Here is a 21394-nt window from a genome sequence, read left to right as displayed (position 1 = left end):
TAAGCTACTAAAAGAACAGAAGGAAACTAGACTTTGAACTGGTGCAGAATCCTATGTTGGGCATCTCTTATATGCAATCCACCATCCAAGTCGTAAGGAAGATGCAAGAAGAATGAGACATAATCCCTCCTTTTTGGAGTTTACAGTCTAAACGACTGAGGTCGGCTCAGAGGGGATCAGGTGTTTCACATTGATTTGTCAAGCAGTCTCTGGGTGCTGAGCAAGTGGTCATAAAGACTGAAACAAACAAATCACCTCCCACCAAAGCAAATTAAATAACAAAGACTCAAATTGGATCATTTGCCATTTTCTCTTTTAAATGTACTTCATATGAACATTTACTTACTCAGATGAATTTTTGTTTTATACAACATTAAAGAAAGGACATTACCCTTTTATTTCTTTTTAATACAGTTTAATGAAATTATCTGGTTTCAGCACCTTGGTTTGTTATTTTTTAGCATTGTAGGGATTTTTAGAAACACTATTATCCTAACTAATAACAATGGAATATAAGTTTTATTTAACAGTTTTTAAAAGTTATATATGTTTATAGTTTAGTACCAAATGGTGACTAAAATGAACAAATTTCATGAAATATCAATGGACTCTAGGAAACAAGACATTTAAAAAAAATCCTCTATGAGCAACAGACTTTAAACACATTTTTCCCCCAAAGAACAAAGGGTATGAATTTAGACCAAATAAGAAAAGTCTACTAATTTTTAATCTTTAAATATTATGTATTTATGCGAAATAAAAACTGAAAATATTATTTTTTTTGAAAGATTGGCACCTGAGCTAACAACTGTTACCAATCTTTTTTTTTTTCCTGCTTTTTTCTTCCCAAATCCCCCCAGTACGTGGTTGTATATTTTAGTTGTGGGTCCTTCTAGTTGTGGCATGTGGAACGCCGCCTCAATGTGGCCTGATGAGGGGTGCCATGTCCGTGCCCAGGATCCGAACCAGCGAAACCCTGTGCTGCCGGAGCACGGGAACTTAACCACTTGGCCATGGGGCTGGCCCCTATTACGTATTTTTTGAAAATTAGAAAAACATCACAGCTTGGCTCATGTGATGAAATAATGCTGACTGCACACAAAGAGTTTTTAAAGCCAATTATTCCTGGATACTGAGATTAGAAATGCAATATAGACTGAGTCTGAAGAAAGAAACCATCTGATTGATTTATGAGAATAAATTTTAAGACCTTCAAAGAATTAAAACCACCTTGTATAACAGCAAGTACCTAGTAGGTTCTTAGTAAATACAGGGTGCAACTGGGAGAAAACAATGTATTTTTAGACTGGAGGATTAAAAAGTCTTCTAAAATGGCTTCTCGATTGTGGTTAAGCCTCCACAGTGCCCCATACATGATCCGGATTCTGAATAAGAATCGCCCCATCCCCAGGAGGCAGCTCACTATAGACATTGGAACAGTCTCCTCTTAAGCTTCTGCCAACCTTTCCCCCTACATACACACACAATTTTATACTCAAATGAGTATTTAATTCAATAAAGCCAAAAAATGTTTAAATGGCCATTCCAGAGTTTTAAAAAAATCAGGCAAACCAGTTTTTGGATTGAATTGCCTGGTCACTACAGTGAAACGGTCACTCTGGTAGCCTCGTGCAGCCCCAGCCCAGGAGAGGGTACTAACTCCTGACAGGGGAGAGGTGGGAAATGAGTTTTGAAAGCAAGAATCATACTGACTTCTTACCACCTCTGCTTCTTCCTTTTCTTACCCTGTTTCTCCCTTAACTTCTCCACAAAGCTTTCAGTTGTTATTTGGTGAATTTATCGTGGAAGAATTTTCTTTTAAAAATTAAAATGAAGAAAAATAAAAATCCAATGTCCAACACATGGCCACGGAATACACTAATAATATGCAAGATGTGTTCACATAAAATTTACCTTCATTGTAAGTGATTTCCTTTATCCAATTGCATCTCCACAATATTAACTTTTTAGAAGAATTATTTTTATGCGAAGCTTTGAGATACTTCATGGCTGAAATTAACAAAATTAGATTTCCTTTGGTTGTGTATATCAGTCAGGGTTCTCCACAGGAACAGAACCAATAGGATGTAAATCTATAAAGAGATTCATTATGAAGTGTTGGCTCACACAATTCTGGAGGCTGAGAAGTCAAAGATCTGTAGTCATCAAGCTGGGGACCCAGGAGTACTGACGGTGTCGTTCCAGTCTGAATGTGAAGGCCTGAGAACCAGGAGAGCTGAGGTGTAGTTCTAGTCTGAAAGCCAGCAGCCTTGAGACCCAAGAAGAGCTGATGTTTCAGTTTGAGCCTGAAGGCAGGAAAAACACTGATGTCCCAGTTGGAAGGCAGTCAGGCAGGAAGAATTCCCTCTTACTCTTGGGAGGGTCAGCCTTTTAGTTCTATTCAGTCCTTCAATTGATTGGGTGAGGCTCACCCATATTAGGGAGGGCAATTTGCTTAATTCAGTCTACCAATTCAAACGTCAATCTCATCCACAAACACCCTCACAGACAAACCCAGAGTAATGTTCGACTAAATGTCTGGGCACCTTGTGGCCCAGTCAAGTTGACACATAAAATTAACCATATGAGATTCGATTAAATGACTGCTGATAGTTTTATGTGCAAAGAATTATGCTTATATCAAAAGTTCAAGGACTTGGCCACAGAACATTTGAAAATATGATTAGCTAAAAGTGTCCTAATTTGGGAAATAGATTATTTAGCTATCCAGCTATAAGGGATGTGGGAGACGTTTCTGTAAGATACAGTAGGGATGCCCATGAGGGAGAGGCTGAGTTATCTGTTGGAGAGTTGGGGAAGGAGAGCCCTCAATGGACCCCGTGATTGATCCCGAAAAATGAGGATAGGTGTTTATCAGGCAGAGGGAGAAGGGGGAAGGGAGCACCATGCGTAAGGGCCAAGTGGCAGGCATGAGTAGTGGGTATGGGACAACTGTAAATATTTGGATGTATCTGGGGCAGTAGACGCCAGGTGGCTGGGGGGAGGCAGAAGGCTGATACTGGCCTGAAGCAAGGTTGACATGAGGGAAGCCATGTTGTATCCTAGAATAACCTCTGACTAACTCAGCCAAGTTGTATATGTTTTGCCTTTCATGTGGCCCAGGAGATAAATAGCTACCCTCTGGGAAATAATCCTGGCTGACATATGTAACTCCCCATAGTGACCGATGATAACTTTGTTCTTTTGAGTTTCTTAGAACATGGTAACCTCCTCAGAGAAGAACATATATGCTGGCATCCATCATCAATGACAACTGAAAGATCTGGTGTGGTGGCTCCAGTCACCAATGCCAGATGGTCAACGTTCCTGAGCCCCTCCGTCATAGCCCACCAGTCCCCATATAACTGCCTCAAGATTATGTGCTTGCTTAAGAGGGTCTTTGGAACATGAGTCTGCCATCTTCTGATTTTTCTGGCTAATCGAATAAATCCCTTTCTCAACTACTGACTCATTTGCAATTGATTGGTTTTAGGGTTGCGACAAGCAGAATGAGCCCTTGCTCGGTTACAAGGCTGCAGGGGTTCACAGTAGCTGAGTCCTGAAGGCCTCTGGGTTGTGCTAAGGAGTTTGAAAACATGCCGTTGGTGATGATTACCCATTGGCAGGGGCCACAGCAGATAATGGTTTAGGTTAGATTTGTGATTTAGAAAATTGAACATGTCTGATAAAACTCAGCTTTCTGAAGATTTACTAATTTGAACCAACTTTTAAAAAATTAGGTAAATATTAGAATTATTGGTCTTATTATCTTCACCATCATAATTAGAGCTTTTTATCAAATGATGATTAAGTTCTAGGCATTAGGCTAAGCAGGTTACATACACTGCCTCAATTAATCCTCACAACCCAGCCTTCTAGGTAAGGATTATCTCTGACTTCCCATGCATGTGAGTTTTTGGTGGAGGAGAAGTCATGAAGAAATGTTCACCCTTTAAAAATAGATAAGCAGTAATTTCAGGTTAGTACATTTAATAATATTTGCAGAAACGTTCTGATTTTCTCATTGGTCATTCAGAAGCGCTGCCAGAAGCCAGAGGAACTAGGAGCAGGACTTCTCTCAGCTTCCTGCCAGGCCTTTCTCAGACAGCTGCCACCATCTGTTGTCACCAAGGGTATTCTGATACTCTGAGAGTAAGCTCTGTGAATTCACGTGCTTCTTCAGGTACTATTCATTTTTTAATTTTAGATGAAACCATTAGTAGGAAATGTCATTTAATAACTCAGGATCCGGGGGCCGGCCCCGTGGCCGAGTGGTTAAGTTCTCTCGCTCCGCTGCAGGCGGCCCAGTGTTTCGTTGGTTCGAATCCTGGGCGCGGACATGCTACCACTCATCAAGCCACGCTGAGGCGGCATCCCACATGCCACAACTAGAAGGACCCACAACTAAGAATATACAACTATGTACCGGGGGGCTTTGGGGAGAAAAAGGAAAAAAAATAAAATCTTTAAAATAACTCAGGATCCCACAGATAAAGAAGTGAACATTTAGCCAAAGAATAAAGGAGCCAAATGGAAGTTCAAGTGGAAAAAGACACCTGCTGGATATTTGCTCAGCTCCTCTCTAGGTGACTGTTGCGAACAGCACAGCACAAGGCCCCCCCAAATTAAAGAACATCTTGGTCCATAACATCAAAGTATGTGGCATAACTTTGTATGCAAGGACTCCTATAAGGAAGTTTCAGAATAACGGAGCAAGGCTGATTTCTCATGGGACTCCACAGGGCATTGTTAGTGACTTTTTAATTTTTATTTTATAAATTAAAAAAAATTATTTTATAAATCCAACTCTTGCATATTTTCTCTTAGACTGCTGACTAACTGTTCATGTTCATGCAGTACACCAAGGCAGGAAGGCATAGCTGACATTCCTTCCAATCAGCTGGAATACATCTTTTGCTTTATCTTTTCTTCTTACGAGAAATTTTAATTTAAGCATTATTTAATTAGTCACCACTTTTTAGGAATTAAACCACCATGTAAATGCAGAGATTTTTGGATGGGGGAGGCCAACTCTTAGAGATTAAATCACTGGGTTAGAAAGTAGCCAGGTCTCAGACTTCGGAGCCCTCAACCACCTAGGGAAGCAGATCATTTGAACATCAGAAAGTTATGAAAATAAAGCTCTAAAAGGTAAGTCAAGTTTAAATAAAGTGGAAAAAGAGTCAAAAATTCTTCACACTTTCAGAACATTTAGCTCCTCCCAATTGTGATATGTGTATTCTTATGATCACTTACTGGTCACTATCTATAATTACACTGTTTTTAAGAGACGATACTGAATGATCATTTAATTGAACCCCCTTGCTTTCCCATTGGAGTTACCTGTGGTCATGAGAAGTCAAGAGACTTGACAGGTTACAGCTGTCTCTAGTTCACTTGTCTGTAGATCACTGGTTTGTAGTTAGCCACAGACAAGTCACCAGACTAGTATCAGGTCCCAGGAAAGGGACAGTATGATATTGTGATTTATAATAAAAAATACATATTTGGTCTTCCTCTACTGTTCCCGGCGCATAGCTCCTAAAACCCTTGTAGTTTCCTATATAAGAACCACGGGGGCATCTTTTCTTATAATATTTGGTCTTCTGTCATCAGTTCCTGAAATAGCTTGAGTCATAAAGGTGAAAGGAGTGTCTTATTATTCATAACAAGCCCCTTCCAACCACACCTGAGTTTATGTTAATGAGCTGACTTTTGGAATGCCCCTAAAGATGGAGCTGGTTGCCAAGGGAACCAATCATTTGATTAGAAGGTTGGAACTTTTAGTCTCACCTCTCGATCTGCAGGGAGGGGAAAGGGGCTGGAGGTTGAATCACTCATGCCTATGTAGTGGAGCTTCCATAAAAACCCAAAAGGAGGGGGTTCAGAGAGCTTCTGGGTTGGTGGACACGTGGAGGTGCTGGGAGAGCGTCTTGCTTGGAGAGAGCATGGAAGTTCTCTGCCCTTTCTTTATGCTTTACCCTACGCATTCCTTCCATCTGGCTGTTCCTGAGTTATATCCTTTTATACTAAACTGGTAATCTAGTAAGTAAACTGTTTTCCTGAGTTCTATGAGTTGCTCTAGCAAATTAATCAAACCCAAGGAGGGGTTCATGGGCACCTCTGATTTATAGCTGCTTGGTCAGAAGCACAGATGACCACCTGGACTTTCGACTGGCCCCTGAAGTGGGGGGAGGGGGCAGTCTTAGAGGACTGAGCCCTTAACTTGTGGGATCTGACGCTATCTTCAGGTAGACAGTATCAAAGTTGAGTTAAATTGTAGGACACCCAGCTGGTGTTGAAGAATTGCCTGACGTGTGGAAAACCCACCCATTTAGCGTCAGAAATGAAGTAGTGTAGTAGATGTACTGGGAGAGTAAAGGACAGACACACAGGAGCGTGTTCCTCCTGTAGAGATGGGAATGACATTTGGCACTGCATTCACGTCATTAATGTAATTCTTATGCTTTTTATTTTTTTTACATTTTAATTCTCCCACCCCCCACTCTCCACCTCTGGCAACCACCAATCTATTCTCTGTATCTATGAGCTTGTATTTTTTTTTAGATTTCACATATAAGAAAGATCATATGGTATTTGTCTTTCTCTGACTTATTCCACTTAAGCACAATGCCTTTGAGGTCCATCCATGGAGTCACTAGTGGCAAAATTTAATTCTTTTTTATGGTTGAATAATATTCCATTGTGTATATATAATACCACAATGTCTTTATTCATTCATCCATCAGTGGACACTTAGGTTGTTTCTATATCTTAGCTATTATAAATGATGCTGCAATGAGCATGGGGGTGTATATATTTTTTGAGTTAGTGTTTTCATTTTCTTTAGATAAATACCCAGAAGTGGAATTGCTGGATCATATGGTAATTCTATTTTTAAGTTTTTGAGGCATCTCCATACTGTTTTCCATAGTGGCTGCATCAATTTACATGCCCACCAACAGTGTACAAGGGTTCCCTTTTCTCCACATCTTTGCCAACACTTGCTATTTCTTGTCTTTTTTGATAATAACCATTCTGCCAGGTGTGAAGTGACACCTCATTGTGGTTTTAATTTGCATTTCCCTGATAATTAATGATGTTTAGCATCTTTTCATGTACCTGTGGGCCATCTGAATATCTTCTTTGGGAACATGTCTATTCACATTTTCTGCCTATTTTTTAATTGGATTGTTTGATTTTTTGTTATTGAGTTGTATGAGTTTTTTATATTTTTTGAATATTAGTCCCTTACCAGATATATGATTTGCAAATATTTTCTCTCATTCAGTAGGTTGTCTTTTCATTTTGTTGATGGTTTCCTTTGCTGGGAAGAAGCTTTTTACTCTGATGTAGTCCCATTTATTTGTTTTCGATTTTGTTGCTTTTCCTTTTGGTGTCAGCTTCAAAAAATCAATGCCAAGACTTATGTCAAGATGTTTACTGCCTATGTTTTCTTCTAGGAGTTTTATGGTTTATGTTGTATGGTGTCAGGTCTTACATTCAAGTCTTTAACGCATTTTGAGTGGACTGTATATGGTATAAGATAGTGGTTGAGTTTAATTCTTTTGTGTGTGGCTGTCCAGTTTTCCCAATCAAGAGACTGTCCTTTCCCCATTGAATATTCTTGTCTCCTTTGTTGTAAATTGACCATGTATGCGTGGATTTATTTCTGGGCTCTACATTCTGTTCCACTGATCTATGTGACTGTTTTTATCCCAATACCATACTGTTTTAATTACTCTAGCTTTGTAATATAGTTTGAAAGCAGGAAGTGTGATGCCTCCAGCTTTATTCTTTTTTCTCAAGATTGCATTGCCTATGTAGATGTTTTTGTGGTTCTACACAAATGTTAGCGTTATTTGTTCTATTCTTTGAAAAACGTCATTGGAATTTTGATAGGGTTTACACTGAATCTTGAGATTGCTGTAGGGAGTATGGACATTTAACAATATTGATTCTTCCAATCCACGAGCATGGACTATCTTTCTATTTATTTGTGTTTTCTTCAATTTCTTTCATTAATGTCTTGTAGTTTTCAATCCACAGGTCTTTCACCTCCTTGGTTAAATTTATTCCTAGGTATTTCATTCTTTTTGCTGCAATTGTACATGGGATTATTTTATTTATTTCTCTTTCTGATAGTTCATTATTGATGTATAGAAACACATCCGATTTTTATATACTGATTTTGTATCCTGCTACTTTACTGAATTCATTAATTAGTGTTAATAGTTTTCTGGTGAGTTGTTAGGGTTTTCTCTATATAGAATCACGCCATCCACAAGTAGTGACAGTTTTACTTCTTCCTTTCCAATTTGGATGCCTTTTACTTGTTTTTTAGGCCTAATTGCTCTGGCTAAGACTTCCAATACTATGTTGAATAAAAGTGGCGAGAGTGGCATCCTTGTCTTGTTACTTATCTTAGAGGAAACATTTTTAGCTTTTTGCTGTTGAGTATGATGTTAGCCGTGGACTTGTCATATATGGCCTTCATCATGCTGAGCTATGTTCCCTCTATACCCACTTTTTGAAAGTTTTTCTCATAAATGGATGTAGAATTTTGTCAAATGCCTTTTCTGTATATATTGAGACAATGATATGATTCTCATCCTTCATTTTATTAATGTGGTGTATCACATTGGTTGATTTGCAGATGTTGAACCATCCCTGCATCCCTGGAATGAATCTCATTTGATCATGGTGTATGACCTTTTTTAATGTATTGTTGAATTTGGTTTGTGAACATTTTTTTGAGGATTTTTCCATCTATGTTCATCAGGGATATAGGCCTGTAATTTTCTTTTTTTCTGTTCATATGTTTTGAAGGACATGTTGTATGCAAGTCTAAGGCCTTTTTAAAAACCTAAATTTGTCTGACAAGAAAATAAAGATCACAAACATTCATATTTACTCAAAAGAAGAAAGTAAACAAGATGAGAAATCCTTGTATGGTAGTTAATATTTTGAAATATAATCTCCCCCCCCCCCCCACCTTGTCCCCTGCAGTCAATTAAATTAGGCCATTCTCTACTTATTGACTCAAGGAAGGATGTGACAGCAAGACAGAGAAAAAAGAACCTCGCCCAGGATTTTGAGTTTCCAGAGACAAGGTCTTAAGGCATCAGAAAAGAGTCAGATAACAGAATTATTCATGATAGCCCAAAGATGGAAACAACCAAAATGATCATCGACAGATGAACAGATAAACAAAATGTGGCATATACATACAATGAAATATTAATCACCCTTAAAAAGGAAGTAAATTATGACATATGCTACAACAAAAATGAGGCTTAAAGACATGTTAAGTGAAGTAAACCGATCACAAAAGGGCAAATCTTGTACAATTCCATTTATATGAGGCACCTAGAGCAGTCAAATCCATATGGAAAGCAGAATGGTGGCGCCAGGGGCCGAGGGGAGTGAGGAATGAGGAGCTGTTGTTTAATGGGGACAGAGGTTCAGTTTCAGAAGGTGAAAAAGTCCTGAAGATGGATGGTGGTGATGGTCAAACAACAATGAGAACGTACTTAATGCTACTGAAAAATGGTTAAAATGGTAAATTTTATGCTAAGTATATTTTACCACAATTAAAAAAAAAACAAAAACAAACTCACTCAGTGGCAGAGGAGGTCTGACATTGAAAGCAAGTCTTCTCTGCCCTTAGTACCAAAAAAGGATTCCTCAGGCTGGGAGAAGCAGTAAAAGAGGCAAGCCTGAGAGGCAGACCGGATGGGTTCCTGAGACAGGGCCCTGCACCCTGTTCTCGGGAAGTGGCCAGATCTTCACAGATGTAACACAGGAAGAATTTGCACCTCACTTCCTGGGTAAAGCCCTGAGGATGGCAAGAATTCTGAAGATGGAAACTACGGCTCTGTGTTATATCTTGGCCATCCAGGTCTTAGCCTCACAAAATCCCCAGGTCCCAGTGGGTCCGAGAAGGGCAGAATAATTGGTGTGTGCCCAAGAGTGGTAGGGAAGAGGCATGGGAACTGAAGGGCTGGCAGATGGAGCTGAAGGGACTGAATTTATGACCAGTGACAACCCAGGCTGATGTGCAACACAGTGTCCTCTGAGTGGACAGACAACATCCAAGAACCAGGTGAGCCTCTCCAATGTCTTGGCTCTGTGTAAACCATCCCAGAATTCGTTTGTTGACACCAGGGACAGAAAAGGTCCTGAATGACAGCTTGAAATAGAATTGTAGTTGCATCATAAAGTTACATTTCTTGTACACTGACTCTCCAGTCTGATATAAAAAGCCATCCTTACATTCCCTTCAGCTGTCTAAAGGCTATTCAGTCCCTTGGAGTATTCGTAATAACATTCTATCCTAATTTTTCACTTGTATGAGAATTTCCATCATTCAATTCCATTCAATTAGCATCTCAAGTGATGCCTTATCTGTTCATTCTTTATTTTACCTGGGACAGAAGGAAGAAATTGGCTGCCCAATCTATAAGAATTTGAAGTTGAAAATGGCACCAGTCCATGTAATTTTATTCAAATGAACCAGCAGATAAAAGGTGGAAGCTTCAGACACTGCTTCCTTTGGTCCTTCCAGCCAAGGTCTCTTCCGCAAGAGAAATGAAAAATGTAGTTCAGTGCCTGTAACTGTCTTATCCTATGCCTATACTTACTGTAGCTTCCAGAGTGAGGCCACCCTGCTGCAACGAGCTGCTGAGTAAATGATGGCCTGAAGCATGTGTGGTCTGCAAGTTGAATTCTTTACAAAGGTGCGACTCGGAGCTTTCTTAGAAAAAGGGGGAAAACATTCACTGCACCAGGAACAGGAAAGTGTCATTTCTATCTTCTCTTCCCTGTTAGGTAAATGCTTTTCTTCTGTCATTCACAAAATGCTCCCGCTCAGCGTCAGAGAGGAGGGGCATCAGCAGAGCACACACCTACAGGAAGCTGGGACACTCTCCCCTTCCAAGGCTGCACAGCCCACGCAGAAGCAGTTCCCAGTTGTAAGTGACTATTTTTCTATTTGAACATGGAGGAAAGAAGCTGAGCTGAATGAATATGATTGAGCTTCTGGCCTGAGATATTCAGCACATGGTCTTGTTTTTGTTTTTCTTCCAAGGAATGACGCTAAGCCCAAGTAACTGGGTTTGGCTCCCCCAGACACCTGGATTTTAGTATCTGAAAATTTAAGCTAATTAGAAAAAACATAATTCCTACTTCATATAGCTTTCATCTGCTGATATCAATTTAATATGATTACTCCCAGTGTTAATTTCAAGTTCTAAATACAGTCTCACGTAATAGGCAGCTCACAGAGTCCCATCTCTTCATTTCACTAATTCTACTGGAGAAAAGTGTTCCCTGGGCTATTCAGGCAAATCCTTGTAATCCTGGGAATGTGGTCCTTAAGTAACTAACCTCTTGTTGGAAAAAAAAAACCAGTCCTGGTCTTCATCACATTTCTATACTCTACTGAGCCCAGCTTTGGGCAGTTTCCAGTTTTCTCGTGTCTAGAGACTTCAGCTGCCTGTACAACTTCTGAATTTTCTTGTTTTTCTCACACGTCTGTTGTGGAGCGTCTCAGTTTTAGTTCTCCCTCTGTCTTGCTGTTGCTCTCTCTTTCCCCTCTCATCCTGGGAATTCAAGGTATGTGCTCCGCAGTCTCAGTAATGCTGGCTTTTAAGTGAGACCACAGTACAAAATAACAAATGAGATTTTAAACAATGTTTGAAGTGGGTGCGAACCATGTTGTTCGTTTCAAGACTGATATTCTTGCAGAAGCCATTGTGGAAGATGACGAAAGGCAAATGAATTGCAGATGAGGGTGAAACAAAAACAAATGAAATAAAGAAAATGAACAGACACAGATTTTAGAAATGATTTTCTATTTTTGATTAGGCTTGATCCTACCATGTTTGGTTACTGGTGTGTTTTCCCTCACATCTTTTGACCTTCTTGAAAAAGAAGCAAAGTCACTTCAAGGGACCCATATTTCAGTTGCAATGTGTAGCACAAATAGTTCACAGTAAGAGTTTGGCAGCACTCATACCTGCTGCAACACCTGGCTTCTGGTACGCTTGGGTGATGCCCAGATCTCACTTCATTACTAATGACGATATAATATTCACTTCCACAGAGTTCTATGCTGCTCCAGTCCCAAACTTGGCATGTAACGATCATAAAATAAAATAAGTGGATAAGGGAACTACAATACACAGCTCTGGGACCTCACTAATGCCCAATTTACTAGCCCAGGTATGCATGACTGCTGTAAACCAGAATGGTACCCAAAATGACAAAGACATGGGCACAGAATGAATAGTTATCTGACAGCTTAATGCAGACATTGGTTTGTTCCATAATTTTAGGTTGAATATGTCCAGCTTGACGAAGGCTTTGAAAAATTGAGTATAACTTTTTATGAAAAGCAAAAGCACAATGAGTGATGTTTTTTAAAAAAATCTAACTTTAGGGAATTAGACATTTTTGTGGCGCCAAATTATTGCCCCACCGATGCCTTGCTAATTGACAAAGGGAAGATGCCTTATTAGTGAAGAGAGCTGTGGCTGCCATCACTTTAACTCAGCGATCAAACTTGGCATCACCAATAGCGGGACAACCAGGCTTAATGTGCTGCTGATGTCACATAATATGAAATAGATAGTCTCACTTCTGGAGTATTCTTCAAAATGTATAACCTGAATCTCATCAAGACTTCAGATCTAAAGGATATCCCGAAGATGGAGGAACAAGCTAAAGCACAACGAAAAAAGAATCAAAAAGTCCAGAACTGGAGCATTCTACAAGACAATGGCCTGGCCTCTTCAAAAAGTCAGTAGTATGAGAAACAGGTGTGTGCGTGCTATTCTAGATTAAAAGAGACTCAACGATTGTAACATGTGCTCCTTGAGCGGATTCTAAATTGGAAAAAAACATTTACAAAACCAAGGTTACAATTTTTAATATGGACTGGTGTTACATGATACTAGGGAATAAACATTAATTTATTAAGTGAGATATATTGGAATTTGTTTATATAAGAGGATGTCTTCATTTTTTGGAGCTGTACACTGAAGTGCTTGGGGGGGGGGTCACTGACCTTTATCAACAAAATGCACATAGATAGATGAAGCAAAGATGGCAAAATGATAATAACTATTGACTAAGTGTATTGGGTTATGTGTATATATAGTATGATTTTTTTCTCTATTTCTCTGCATGTTTGAACAATTTTATGAAAAAAAGAAACAAAAATATCCTTACCTTTATTAGCTGATAATTTCTGAAAATTGATGTTTTGAAGCTAATTAGTTTCTCTCCATCCATTTGGATGAGATCAACCTGCCAAATTCACCAAAAAATAAACAAATAAATAAATAAAATAAAATATTAATAATTAAAAAAAATTTAGAGTAGAAGCTGCAGCCCTCACATGAAAAGTCCTCCACTGGCAACAACAACAAAGGAAAGGCAATACTTTAAACTAAACCACATCAATTTCCCTTTAATAATCTTTATCTTACGAGGAAAAACCAAAAACTTGAAGTGGTAATGGTGCCTGGTTTTCACATAAGTTAAAATCCGTATAATTGATGTTTGCTGTTATCGATGAGTGATTTCTAAGTAGATGGTTAAAAGTGAAAACAATCTTGCTAACTGTAGATTATCTGCTGTAATTGACTTTTCAGTGTGAGTTAGTTCAATAGAGAGCACCTGTCTGAAAAAGTGGGCTAGACTTAGGGAACTGCCCATAATCTGTGAATAACTGGGCCAGTTTGCAAATTAATAAAATAACTTACTCCTCATGTCTATTTTAACTAGCTTAATTTCCTAACTGGATGTCTGTGTAGAATACGCTAATTAAATAAAATATTCATATTTTACGGCATACATTTGACTTAAATTGTTGTCCTGATTTGGTGCTCAAACATCGATTTACAAAACTGCTGAAATTCATTTGCTGTAACAATACAGTGATCACTTGGGCATAACGAAAATGGCACAGGACTGGGAGTTATGAAACCTACATGATAGGCCATGCTTATAGGCTTGAATACTAAATATGTTTGACTTTGGGTAAATCTTTAGTCTCCTTGGGCTTTAATTTCTTTATTTAAATATGCCAATGGTTAGAATAAAGGCTCTTAATTTGGGTTAAAAGGATCCTTGAATCCCCTGAAATTAAAATAGTTTGCGTGTGTTAGTGGAGAAGCATTTTTTTGAGGAGAGCTGTGGTAGATCAGACATGGGGGTTGCAGCAACTCCCATCTAAAGGTATTGACTATTTCCCCATCCCTCGATCTGGGCTGGTCTTGTGACTTGCTCTGACCAATAGAATGAGGGAGAACTGAAGTTGTGTGACTTCTGAGCCTTGGGCTTGAAGCTTCTGCTCTTATTCTCTTGGGATGCTGCCCACACCAGGTAAATTAGCCCTGGCTCTCCTGCTGGAGACATGTGGCTCAGCTGACAGCCAGTGACAACCACCAAAGCTGTGACTGAGGCTCTCTTGGACCAGCTGGCCTCAGTTAAGCTATCAGATGACTGAAGTTGCCTGAGTGACCCCAGACCAAGCTGGCAGAAGAACCGTCCAGCTGGGCCTAGCAAAAATTGCAGAATTGTGAGCAAATTAATGGTAGCTGTTTTAAACCACTAAGTTTTAGGATGGTGTGTTATACTGTAATATCTAACTACTTCAAGAAGGTTTTTTTAGCTTTTATCTGATTCTCAAAGGTTACTGAATTTGAATTAGATTATTTAAAATTTTATGATTCCTTGTCTCTAATCTCTTCATAAGCTATGTCATAGGTATGATTTAACTTGGCAAGTCTTGCATTCAAACTGCATTTTAAAGTATCTTCTAGAATTTTTGAAAGGAAGAATTAGCAGGTCTTCAAGTCTGTAGTTCAAAGACTTTTTCCACTTCTTGAAAAAAAAGTAGACAGTGTTCATGCACCTCTTTCATTCTCCATATTTTTTTAAAGATTAAAGCAATTATATCTGAAAATTCTATTAATATTCTGGCTTGTTATAAGTTGTTTGAACTTATTTAGGACAGGTGGCATTTCCTCCTAAGTGATCTTCCTCCTCAATTCCTTCTTGCTAAATTTTATCCCACCCTTTCTAGTCTAAGAAGTAGAACAGGGTATGAGGGTGCGGCCACCTCGTATGTTCACCATTCACAGGACACCGACAAAATGCCATCCCAGTCCTGCATGGACTCTGCACTAACCTTTGTTTCCAACAGCCCTCCTCCTCATCTAGAATGTCAGCCTCCAGGATTTAGTCTTTCTAACTCTTTTCTCACATATTCTTGACAGATTTTTTGTATTCATACGTGTTTTTCTAAATCATCTTCCACATTTTACATACACCATTTAAAAATATATCTGATCTCAGTACACAGCTCCCTGCATGAAGATACTAAATCTTTTTGGCTACCTCCTTCCTTTTTCTTTCTTCTTTTTTCTCCCCTGTTTTGGTCCATTTACAATAATAGCATCAGAATTTTATTTTGAGGACTCTCCTCTGCTTATTTTTGGAATCTCAGACTAGGGGGTTAAAGTCAGGCTTTTATAATTTCCTAAGATATTTTAAAACTCAAACTAACCGAGTGTGTGTCTGGCAGTGACCACATCCCTCTGGAATTTTCTGATGGCCAGGTGGCCCTCTTCCAGAATTCCTGTCACTTCTGATTTTCCATTCAGGGCCTCCAAGTTGGCCAGAATTAGAAGCAGAGTGTTAATCCTCTTCATCACTTCCTCTCCCCTCTGAAAGATGAAATTATCACACGGGTTAGTGATTCTCAGCCTGGCTGCACATTCGAATCACTTGGGGGCACTTAAAAACAAAGATCTGAGGCTCTAACTTGAGATTCTGCTTTAATTAGAATGGGTGGAGCCACCTTATCAAGTTTTTTTTTTTTCTAATTCTAGGATTATTCTAATGTGCAGCCAGGGCTGAGAACACTAATTGAGGATTTATCAGATGTTCTTAGTTTAGAAAATAAGACATCTGGCAGATGCCTGGATAGCTGAAGCTGCCACCATTAAGACTTTGAACACTTCTCTTCTCCAGTCCATTAAGTTTTAACACAGGCAATCTAGTCCTAGCACATCTAAACAGGATAATGACAACCAGAACCACAATACTACTTTCTGATTGTTGATATTCAGCTCGACACAGCTCTCACATCTTTAAACAAGATGAAGCTAGACAGCAAAAAGTCCATTGAAAAGTTCAGAACAGAGTTTGCGACATTAGCTTTTCTGAAATTCCAAGTAAAGAAGAATTACATTGTTTTTGATGGTTTCCTTATAAGTACAGAGAGTAATTTGACAAAAGAAGTATATTTAAAATGAGAAAATGAAGCATTTTTTTCTCTTTGGTCAATTTTCAGGATGTTAATGTCTGTGTTAATCAAACGGCAACTGAGATGTCAAATACATTAGAGTTTTGAAAAATTCTCTCTCACCACACATCGCAGACACCACACATTTGGGCTTTTTAAAATTTTAAATTCTAAATAACTGTTAATTATTTTCATCAAGTATGCAAATACAATTTTTCCATGAGGCTATTGTTCTCCTTTGGAGATTGAAATGGCCTTGTTTCTGGTTAGTGGCAGAACTGATTTTGGTGTCATTCTCAGAGGTAGGCTGAGTGTCAGCCAAACTAGGACTTTAAGAGTGGGTGGCAAATCACCCTTGAAGATACAGGACTCGGATCTACTGAGGGCACGGCTGCATCTTGGCAATTATGGCACGGGCCGAGAATGGACGGGTGTGGCTGTGCAATTTGACAGGCATTGTTAGACAGTACAGGCATGCAGGGGGGACTGAGCCTCCTGCGAATTAGAGATGACCCTGGGAGAAGACGAGGATGTGATGTTCCTGAATGCTTACTCAAGGAATAAAAGGCATAGAAAGTTCTAAAACTCTAGCTCTCATCTATTCTCAGTTCGCTGTGTAGTAACTGCTGTCTGGGGACAGTAGAAGTCCAGAGGGCTCTGTAGGAATCTAGAAACAGACAACAGAAAGGGTAAGCAACGTTCTCATGTTGAAATACTGCAACTGCTTTCAATCACGCAGGCACTTTTGGAATCACATGCGTTTTGTCAATGATTCAGTTTTGCAAATGTTTTGGAATATGGTTTCATCTGACAAACTCTCAAAATGTATTTCTTCACTTTCTAAAGAAAGCACATGTAGAAAATGGTGTCAAATAACATTAAAGGGTGTGTTTTGAAACTGTGGACACTACAGAAATTAGTGTTGGTTCTCTCTCCAACTCTAACTCATGCCATCTTGAGCTAGGATTACAGGAGTCTGAAACAATGCATGAGAGGATGGTGGAATGAAAAAGAATGCCTGACAAAACAAGACAGAGCTAACAGCAGAGTGAAGACAACTGATACTGGGTTTCCTAAAATTGTAGATTTAACTCAGACTGAGAGTTATTTCAATGTCTCTTTCATTTTAAATAGATAGACATACCTAAATACACACAAATATTTCACTATCCACTGCCAAATATCAACACTGAAAACAATGCATCCTGTTGTTCTGTAACAAAAAAGGGCAAAAATCACAAATTCATGCATAAATGTTTACAGAAGTTTTAAAAAATAATTAAGTTACATTTCTGCTCTTACCAAAATTATGTAGTCTTTCTAAACAATTCTGTTGACTTTCCTGGAGAAAAGAGAAGATTCCTACTGCTTCAAATTAAGGTCCTCATATTAGCAGAGCAATTATTGGTTATGACTGATTGAAAACAGATTGGGTGTTCCTTCAATTAGAAATAAGCACATTAATTTTAGAAATGATTTGCTGCAGGAAAGCAAGCATGTTCAGATCTTAGGAGTACATCATGGATTGCTTTTTCCACCTCTTTCCTCAGTAGTGCCGGAAAAACCATATTTAGTACCCCTAATGTTTGGTTTTGAAGCAATCTAATGAATCTCCTGTTTTCCTTCTAAACCAGTAGGCGTTCTTACTTTGGTACAGTTCAACCAGGACTGCACAAATGACTGGGATCAAAAGAAGACATTCTACCTCTTCACTTGAACTGAACCAGTGTGAATTAATTTAAAACGTCAAACTCGATTTCCAGAAAACAGGCTTGAAGAACAATACTGTTTGGTTAAGAAAGAGGTTAATGAGGAAAATGTAATCCTCATTCGAATGCCATTGGAATGCAAAGCCGCATTTATTTGCATGTGTGGTATCTGTAAAAGGTCCAAGGAATTTGTTTTTGGTGTTTTGAATTGTTTATAATGTATTTGCTTTTTATTCCCTCTACTAACAATTCCCAGAAATGATGGAAAGCAAAAGATGGAAAAATATAAATGCATTTGGGTTCTAAGAAAATTACCAGTTGCAACATCAGCTCTAGCCACGGTTCATAAAGCAGGTGATTATGGAGACAACAAAGAAAAATGTTATTAAGTCAGTAAAAATCCCTTGAATATGGTCAATTCTGCAATAGCGCCTAAAAGTCTGACACTCCAAAACACTCCATGCCATATTTTGCAACAAAATCTCACTAATAATGATGCTCATTTGCAAGCATATCATTTAGATATTCCAGGCTGCAGGACACGGAACACGCAGGATAATTTCTTTGACATTGCTAAGTTTTATTAAGTCATTTACCAAAATGTCAAATAAAACAAATCTATTATTTTAAAATCAACCCTGGAAAGGTCACTGACTTTTCAATAGACCAGTTTTTCACCACACTTTTAGGTTATTTTCTTGGACATTTCAGGGTCAGGATCTGATTCATTAAGAACACTGGGTTTCAAAACAACCCTGTTTCCCTCAAGCCCAGCAGCCAGAGCAGAGCACTGTGCTGGGAGCCAGAGGCCATCGATTAACAAGGAGCCAGGCCTTCGGGGCAAGGGGTGTCTTGGCAGAAAGTCAGTCATATTAACGTTCAGGCCACAAGTTCCCATTTACTATGGAGTTGTTGCCCTATTATAGCAACGTGCTGATAAGTTACCTTTATTCAGTGATAACGCTTAGGAGTACCAGGTTTCAACTTTTATTTCAATACCATGGTTTGTCACTTGAATGAGGGTTTCAAACAGGCGAGAATAAAAATGAGACAAAAATTAACGTTTTTATGGCCTCTCCTAATATTTCTCTTTCTGGCAAATTCTTTTTGCTACGTAGAGAGAGATAATTTTACAGTAACAAAATCCTTTCGGAAATCTCTATTTCTCTCTCCTAAAGTTTTCAAGGGGCAGAACCTCTTCCCGCCTCTGGCAGGGAGGAGGAGCAACTGACCTGATTGGTGCGTTTGGAAGAAGGACCTGAGCATCCCCCTCCAGCCCTCTTGGACCAAACTCTGGCCAGGATGAGAGGTGTAATTTATTAGCCCTCTCGGATCTCAACCACTTCACAGAAGTAAATTAACTAATACAGAATTAATAGTTTTAAAAAAGTTTTAGCAAGGGGCTGGCCCCGTGGCCGAGTGGTTAAGTTCGCGCGCTCCGCTGCAGGCGGCCCAGTGTTTCGTCGGTTCGAATCCTGGGCGCGGACATGGCACTGCTCGTCAGACCACGCTGAGGCAGCGTCCCACATGCCACAACTAGAGGAACCCACAATGAAGAATACACGACTATGTACCGGGGGACTTTGGGGAGAAAAAGGAAAAAATAAAATCTTTAAAAAAAAAAAAAAAGTTTTAGCAACATGTCCATCCTGGATTCCTGCTGGCCTGCTCCACATCATCTTCACCCTGGGGCCCAGGCTGGGGAGCTGCCTCTGTCTGCATCATTGCTGACCTATGTTTATAGGGACTAAAGACCAAGCACAGTCATTTCCACTCACACATCGTTGGCCAGAGCCAGTCACCTGGTCACAACCAAGAGCCACAGAGTGGGGACATGTACTCCCGCAGAGAGAGGTACCATACATTTGAGAACAATGACAGAGTTACCAGAGCAATCAATTCCTTCTGCACAAAAATTAGTGCCATATATTAAATCTTGTCTCTGCTCAAGAAGAATTGATGAGCCAAAGAATCAGCTCCTAAATAATATCTGCAGGTTCAGGCATTAGCTGGCCAGAGGAGATGCCCTGTGATCTGCCGTGGCAGAGGAGATCCGTGATGTCCATCCAGCTCTCGGTTCACACTAAGCGAAGCCGACTTGCCCAAGCAACTTGTTCACCCTGAGGCTGGAAACTGAAAACTCATTACCTTCCCTTATCTTTCCTGCTCATTAAAATGGGTAGAACAGACAGTCAGTGAGCCCTAGCAAAAAGTTTTGCTTGACTTCTGCAAAGAATGGCTGCTTTTCCTGATTTGCTGCAAAAATCAGGAAGAAAAGCCAGTGGAAGTGAAGCTTTGTGGAGAGAGAAGCAGAATGAGATGAGAGCAACCCATCGGTCATCCCTTCAACCTCATGATTTCTGGATAGTAGGCAAGCTCTCCTAGATGGGGCTCACCACCCCCAAATTGCCCCCAGCTGGGGACAGTCACCTCACTGCCTTCAGGTCTCTACCACTCCGTGCCCACGATAATCCAGACCTCAGGTATGAAGCACTCAGACAGCCTTGTTCCCTGTATCAGTCAGGGTTCCATACAGGAAAGAGGAAACACTCTCGACCTTTCAAGCTCACAAGGATTTAACACAAGTTATCAAGTGGCAGGGCTGGAGGAATGGAGTCGGGGCAGCCATCAGGGCCCCCTACACCCACGAGGCTGGTGACCAGACAGTGGACCATGGCATGCGGCCACTGCCCATACTCATGCTTCCAGAGCCCTCTTCTACACCTACACAGCTGAAGAAAAAGTGTGTCTTCCTCTTTTCTGCCTTTCAAATCCTACATGACTGCATTTCATTATCAGAACTTGAACTGCATCCTGAATCTTGCTGCAAAGGTGACTGGGAATATAGTTCTTACACTTCCAGGCCCTGCAATAGAAGGTGGTGGGGGAACTTCGGAATGCCAAGGGGTAGACAGTAATCAGCGCAGCTCTTCTACAGGGACTCTGCAGTGAATCCCATCCCTTAGTGGTCTGTCCAAGAATAAGGTGTTCTGGAACCCATCCTCTCCTGAGTCCCCCTCCAGATGGAGAGTCCCCAAACTAACCACTGAGAGCTGGTGTTAGTGACGGAGTCACCCTACTCCAGATCTGAGCCCCTGGCAGCCTAGAATGTTAGGGGACTGCCTTGGGGTGGAAGGCAGGGTTCATGGAATTAAGATGGTAATAAGGCCAAGAACTCAGGAGTGCTGTCATTTTGCCCTGTCAGTCACCTTCCCACTCCACACTCCTCTGGAGATTTTATAGAGCAATGGTTCTCAAAGTCTGGTCCTGGGCCAGAAGCATCAGCATCACTTGGGAACTTATTAGAAATGCAAATTCTCAAGGCCCACTACAAACCTCATGAATCAGAAACCAGGGGTAGAGCCCA

General features: G+C 39.9%; 1 protein-coding gene across 3 annotated transcripts in view; it reads right to left on the bottom strand.

The window, feature by feature from the left end:
• Positions 1-21394, bottom strand: part of SCRG1 (stimulator of chondrogenesis 1) — a 139966-nt gene that overhangs the window by 94047 nt on the left and 24525 nt on the right. For 2 of the 3 annotated variants that reach the window (XM_070607924.1, XM_070607921.1), the window contains exon 2: positions 13234-13311. The gene's annotated coding sequence lies outside the window, so the exon portion shown is untranslated. Of the gene's footprint in view, positions 1-13233; positions 13312-15577; positions 15738-21394 lie in introns of all 3 variants that reach the window. The other variant, XM_070607919.1, reaches the window with a different exon arrangement.

This window comes from Equus przewalskii, chromosome 2 (genome assembly GCF_037783145.1).
Source record: "Equus przewalskii isolate Varuska chromosome 2, EquPr2, whole genome shotgun sequence".
NCBI classification, from domain to species: domain Eukaryota; kingdom Metazoa; phylum Chordata; class Mammalia; order Perissodactyla; family Equidae; genus Equus; species Equus przewalskii.
This window is presented reverse-complemented; position numbering and strand designations above follow the sequence as displayed.